General features: G+C 39.5%; 1 non-coding gene across 1 annotated transcript; it reads right to left on the bottom strand.

Annotated features, from left to right (window-relative positions):
• Nucleotides 1–1,900: 1,900 nt before the first annotated feature.
• Nucleotides 1,901–2,063, bottom strand: LOC150019827 (U1 spliceosomal RNA). Its single transcript, XR_016509591.1, has one exon. It is a non-coding gene; the product is annotated as a U1 spliceosomal RNA (small nuclear RNA).
• Between the last annotated feature and the right edge of the window lie 4,903 nt (nucleotides 2,064–6,966).

Raw genomic sequence — 6,966 nt, 5'->3', positions numbered from 1 at the left:
TCAATAAAATATACTTTTAAAAAAAGAGACATCTTGGTAATGATTTCTCACATATGACACCAAAACCACATACAACAGCAACAAGTAAGTGGAATTATATTAAAGTAAAAAGCCACTGCACAGCAAAGAAAGCAATCAACAGAGGGAAACTATAAAATGGTAGAAAATGTTGCAAACCATATATTTGATGAGGAACTAATATGCAAAATATATAAGTAACTCCTGCAACTCAATAGCAAAAATAACTCACTTGAAATGGGCAATAGACTAGAATAGACATTTCTCCAAAGACAACATACAAATGGAAAACAGGTACATAGGAAGATACTCAATATCACCAATTGTCAGGGAAATTAGATGTCATCTCACACTTGTTAATATGGACATTATCCCCAACCACCCCTTTCCCCACCTTCAAAAAAGAAGAAAACTTAAAATGAGGGTTTGGTAGAATGTGAATAAATTGGAAACTATATGCACTGTTGGTGGTAATGTAATAGTGCAATTGTTATAGACAACAGCATGGTGGTTCCTCAAAAAATTAAAAATAGTACTACCATATAATTCAGCAATTCTATTTCTGGGTATTTATCCAAAATAATTGAAATCAGAATCTAAAAGAGAGATTAGCACTCTCATGTTCATTGCAGCATTGTTCACAATAGCCAAGAGGTGAAAACAATCTGAAAGTTCATCAATGAGTAAATGGATAAAGAAAAGATAGTATACACATACAATAAAATATTATTCAACTCAAAAAAAAAAAAATGTCACCATAGGTAAGAACATTGATGAGGACATTAGGCTAAGCGAAATAAGCCAGTCACAGGAGGGCAAACATTGTATGGTACTATTTATATGTGGTATATAAAATAGTCAAACTCATAGAAGCAGAGAGTAGAATCATTGTTGCCAGTGACTGGGGGTGGGGGGGAGGAGAATTTCTGTTCAGTAGGTATAAAATTTCAGTCATGCAAAAGAAAAAAAAGGGGGGGATCTGCTGTACATTAACAACACTGGACTGTACGTATTATATACTTTTGTTGAGGCTGTTTTTTTTAACCACAATAAAAAAAAGGCATCTAGATGTGAAATAAAGATGTAAGACTAGCTCCATTTAACATCTTGTTTACAGAAAATCCTAAGGACTCCACAAAGAAACTATTAGAGCTTGTAATCAAGTTCAGCAAAGGTGTAGGTAACAAAAACAACACCAAAAAAGTCAGGTGTACTTTTATAATTAGAAATAAATAACCTGAAAATGTAATTAAAAAAAAATAATTCCATGTATAATAGCATCAAGAGGAATAAAATAATTTAAAACAAATAAAACAAGTCCCAGAGTAGTATACTAAAGACTAAAAATAAGGGGATGAGTCAGCACTGGGACCCAGTCGGCTGCTTCCCCAGTCCTCCCCCGAAAGCCACCGCGCCAAGCTCTCCCCAGGCATCTCTGGTCCTCTCTGCCTTCCCTCCACTAGAGCCCAGGTCTTACCCATCTTTGTGGAATATCTTAATTCGACTGGTAGTTCTGAAACCTGCGGGATTATCAGAACTGTCTAAAGAGTTACACCTGAGTTTCTCCACTTCCACACTGTTAATATTTGAGGCATCTGACTCAGTCTTCAGAACCTTTCAAGTGATGACTAATTCTCCAGGGAGGGCAGAGAAGCCATCTGTCTGCTCCTGTGGGGCAGACAGAACTCACCATGAGCTCTAAAAGAAAAAAACAGCAAGTTCTTGGAAGTCGTGTTATTTCTAGATCCGATTTTGCATGAGTATCAGCTTGCAGTTATACATTCTCAGGAGAGACCCTACTGCTCCTACCACTGAAGAAAAACACTAAGAATGACAAAATGACTTTATCATAACTATGTGAACTGGCATTTTTGCCCTTTTCACAGGGAGAGCATGGACACAATCCCCCACTACTACAAGTTATGCAGTTGAGTTTCCCGCATTTGGGGAGATCGCGGGGGTCAGCACATTTGAGGGCAGAGGATGGGCCTCGCCCTGGGAGGAGCACCTTCGTGATCATGGTATCTCCCCTGCTAGCCCCGCATCAATGCCTGATATACATCAAACCTCCAGATAATGCTCCACTTACCTGCTGAAGAACGACGGAAAGAATGTTGAAGCATCCAGAACACCTGACGTGCAGTACCTGGACCACTAGCCATTTAGAGGAATACCATCTTGGACCAAATCAGGGGCTAAGAATGCAGGACTCATTCTTCTCAAGAATGTACTTTTCACCCTAAGAACCCTCAGCTTTTCTCTCTCCTCAACACTCTGGGTATTGCCTAGTTGATTTTCTGGCTTGCAAACACTAAGACTCCTTTGAATAAATCTTTATCACTTTTTCTTCTAGCCAAAGCCTCCTGAATCATTCACACTTAGTAGACATACATAAAGCTAAAACCTATTTATAATAAAATTAGAATATTAGATAAAAAAAGACTAAAAACAATAGTATATACTTAAAGACTTAAATAAATAAATATATCTCATGTTTATGGATTGAAATACTTAATATTGTTTGATGGCAATATTCCCTAAATTAATATGTAGATTAAAAGTAATATTTATCAAAATCCCAGCTGATGATTTTTTCAGAAATTGACAATTGATCCTAAAATTCATATGGTAGTGCAAGGAACCTAAATAGCCAAAAAATCTTGAAAAAGAAAAAAATTAGATGACACATTTTTCAATCTCAAACTTATTTCAAAGTGACAATAGTCAAAACATATGCATAAAGGCATAAGGATAAATATATACATCAATGGAATACAACTGAGAATCCAGAAATAAACCCATAATTGTAGGGGCAATTGATTTTCAACAACAGTGACAAGACAATTCAATGGATAAAGTATAGTCTTTTCAACAAATGGTGCTGGGATAAATGGATATTCACATGCAAAAGAATAAAGTCGTGCCCCTCACACTGTATTAAAATTTTAACTCAAAATGGATCAAGTATCTAAATGTAAAAGCAAAGACTATAAAACATAGGTATAAAACTTCGTGGTCTTACATTAGGCAATGGTTCCTTATCTATGACACTTAAAATAGAGCCACCAAAAAATAAAATAAAATAAAATAAAATAAAATAAAATAAAAAGATAAATTCAACTTCATCAAAATAAAAACTCTCGTACTACATAGTATATGCTCAAGAAAGTGAAAATACAACGTTCGGAATGGGAGACAATATTTGTAAATCATATATCTGACAAGGGTATAGTATCCAGAATACATAAACAACTTTTAACAACTTGACAATTAAAGGACAACCCAAAAATGAAAGTGAGAAAAGAATTTAAATAGGCATTTCTTTTATTTAAGTATATTTAGTTGATCATTTTGTTACATTAGTCCCAACTTTTTTCCCTTTGCTCCCCTCTGCTTGGTAATCCCCTTCCCTCCAGCAATTCCACCCCCCTTAGTTCATGTCTATGGGTCATGCATGTAAGTTCTTTGGCTTCACCCTTTCCTATATTATTCTTAACTTCCTCTTGCCTATTGTGCACCAGCCAATTATGGTTTTTATTAGTGTATCTTTTGATTATGTTGTTACAGTAGACCCAATTTTTTGGCCCTTCTCTCCCCTCTGCCCTGTACCCCCCTTCCCTCCAGCATTCCCACCTCCCTTAGTTCATGTCCATGGATTGTGCATATAAGTTATTTGGCTTCATCCTTTCCTATGTTATTCTAACCTTCCCCCTGTCTATTTGGTACCAACCAATCATGCTTCTTAATTCCTGCACCATTTACCCATCACTCCCCCTGCCCCCTCCCAGCTGATAACCCTCCAAATGATCCCCATACCTATGATTCTGTTCCTATTCTGATTTGCTTAGTTGGATTTTGTTTTCATATTTTAGATTCAGTTGTTGATAGTTGTGAGTTTGTTGTCATTTTAATGTTCATAATTTTGATCTCCTTTTTCTTAAGTAAGTCCCTTTGCTGGATAGAATAATCTTGGGTATAGGTCCTTGCTTTTCATTACATTGAATACTTCTTGCCAGTAGCTTCTTGCCTGCAAAGTTTCTTTAGAGAAATCAGCTGATAGTCTTATAAGTACCCCTTTGTAAAAAACTCTCTGCTTTTCTCTTGTTGCTTTTAAGGTTCTCTGTTTATCTTGAAACTTTGGCGTTTTAATTATGATATGTCTTGGTGTGGTCCTCTTTGGGTCTAGCTTGTTGGGGACTCTCTGTGCTTCCTGGCCTTGTGTGTCTATTTCCTTTGCCAATTTGGGAAGTTTTCCTCCATTATTTTTTCACATAAGCTTTCAATTTCTTGCTCTTCCTCTTCTCCTTCTGGCACCCCTGTGATTCAGATGTTGGCACGTTTAAAGTTGTCCCAGAGGTTCCTCAGCTTCTGCTCATTTTTTTCAATTCTTTTTTTATTAAATATATTTTATTGATTATGTTGTTACAGTAGTTTCAATTTTTTTCTCATTTGCTCCCCTCTGCCGAGTAACCCCCTTCCCTCCAGCATTCTCATGCATATAAGTTCTTTGACTTCACCCTTTCCTATATTATTCTTAACATCCCCCTGTCTATTTTGTACCAACCTATTATGCTTCTTAGTTCCTGCACCATATCCCCATTTCTCCCCCTCCACCCTCCCAGCTGATAACCCTCCAAATGATCCTCATACCTATGACTCTGTCTCTATTCTGGTTTGCTTAGTTGGATTTGTTTTTTTTTATTTTTAGATTCATTTGTTGATAGTTGTGAGTTTACTATCCTTTTAATGTTCATAGTTTTGGTCTTTTTTTCTTAAGTAAGTCCCTCTGACATTTCATATAATAATGACTTGGTGATGATGATCTACTTTAGCTTTACCTTGTCTGGGAAGCACTTCATCTGCCCTTCCATTCTAAATGATAGCCTTGCTGAATAGAGTAATCCTGCTTGCAGGTTACCTTTCATCACATTGAATAGTGCTTGCCAGTCCCTTCCTGCCTGCAAAGTATCCTCTGTGAAATCAGCTGATAGTCCTATAGGAACCCCCCTGTAGGCAACTCTCTGCCTCTCTCTTGCTGCCCCCAGGACTCTCTCTTTATCTTTCACCTCTGGCATCTCAGTCATGATGCATCCTGGTGTGGTTCCCTCTGGGTCCAGCTCACCCGGGACCCTCCATGCTTACTAGACCTGTATGTCCACCTCCTTCACAAAATTTGGGATGTTTTCCTCATTTTTTTCAATTCTTGCTTCCTCATTCTGCACTGGCTGTTTTTTTCTTCCTTATGTCCCAAATCATTGATTTGAACCCCTGTTTCCTTCCCTTCACATTGGGGTTTCATGTGGATTTTTCTTTTTTTCACTCAGCATAGCCTTCACTTCCTCTCATGCGTTTGCCGTACTCAAGCATATCTGTCAAGCCTGTGAGCATCTTTATCACCAGTGTTTGGAATTCTGTGTCTGTTAGGTTGTCTATCTCCTCATCTGTGAGGTTGGCTATCTCCTCGTCGCTTAATTTTCCCACTGGAATCTTGATCCACTTCCCCTTTTGGGCCATACTTCTCTGTCTCTTCATTTGACAGGCTCCTGTGTTTGTTAGCCTCTGTGTCTCAGGTAGAGCTGTCGCTCCTGTTACTTTGTAAGGGGCGGAGCCTTAAGGATTCGTCGGTACAGGGCAACCCGTCTCACCACGTTGTGACCCTGTATGTGGGGAAGGGCTCTGAGAGGGAACAATGCCATCTATTTAGCACTCACCCCTTTTCCCAGCACCTCTCCCACTTCTGCAGTGGACTGGCATCCCTCTAGATGCTGTCCTGGCCATAGTTCCCAGAGTGGGTAGGTCTGCAGACATTCTAGGACCTTGGGGACCCTTTAAGCAAGTGGACTCTGCTGAGAGACCGGCAGTTTCTTCCTCTACCCTATCCCCCACTAGTCTGCACAGTCAGAAGCAATGAGGCTTGATTTTCCCCAGTGCTGAGACTGTGAGCTGGGAATGCTCTCCAGGTGTCCCTTCTGACTTTTTAAAACATGTGACTGCACTTTCTGCCAGTCTTTTGCTGCCGCTGCTGCTGCCACCACACCTGGTCCTCTGTGCCCTGGCTCCGCCCCTCCTACCTGTCTGGATGAGTATTTCTTCTTTACATCTCTGTTTGCTGGACTTCCATGCAGTTTGGTTTTCTGGAACTTCTGGTTGTTTCTAGTTTTGAGGTAGTGGTATTCCTTCCTAGTTGTGGAGGGAGATGTAGCATGTCTATCTGTGCCTCCATCTTGGCCGGAAGTCTTTTTTTTCAATTCTTGTTCCCTCATTCTATACTGGTTGACTGCTTTTTTCTTCCTTATGTTCCAAATCATTGATTTGAACACCGGTTTACTTCTCTTCACCATTGGTTTTATGTGGATTTTCCTTTGTTTCACTTAGCATAGCCTTCACTTTTTCCCTTATGTGTTTGCCATACTTAAGCATATCTGTCAAGTTTGTGAACATCTTTATCACCAGTGTTTTGAACTCTAGATCTGTTATGTTGGCTATCCTCTCATCGCTTTGTTCTCTCACTGGAATTTTTATCTATTCTCTCTTTTGGGCCATACTTCTCTGTCTCCTCATCTTGACACACTCCTGTGTTTGTTTGCCTTGTGTCTTAGGTAGGGCTGTTGCACCTATTACATTGTAAGGGGTGGAGCCTTGGGTATTTGTCTGTACAGGCAATGCTTTTCACCACATTGTGGCTCTGTGTGTTGGGGAGGGGTCTGAGAAGGAACAATGCCACTTGCTCAGCACTTGCTCCTTTCCCAGTCACTTCTCCCACTTCTGTATGAGCCTGGCAACTCTATAGATGTTGCCCTGGCCGTTCCCAGAATGGTTGGATCTGTAGATGTTCTAGGATCCTTTAAAGAAGTGGACTCTGCTGACAGGCAGTTTCTTCCTCTGCCCCAACCCCAACTGGTTTGCACTGTCAGAAGCAATGAAGCTTTATTTTCCCTGGCGCTGAAA

The sequence above is a fragment of the Furipterus horrens genome, unplaced genomic scaffold (genome assembly GCF_987537825.1).
Source record: "Furipterus horrens unplaced genomic scaffold, mFurHor1.1.pri manual_scaffold_2, whole genome shotgun sequence".
In the NCBI taxonomy this organism is placed as follows: domain Eukaryota; kingdom Metazoa; phylum Chordata; class Mammalia; order Chiroptera; family Furipteridae; genus Furipterus; species Furipterus horrens.
Note: the sequence above shows the minus strand (reverse complement) of the source record. Positions and strands in the feature narration are given on the sequence as shown.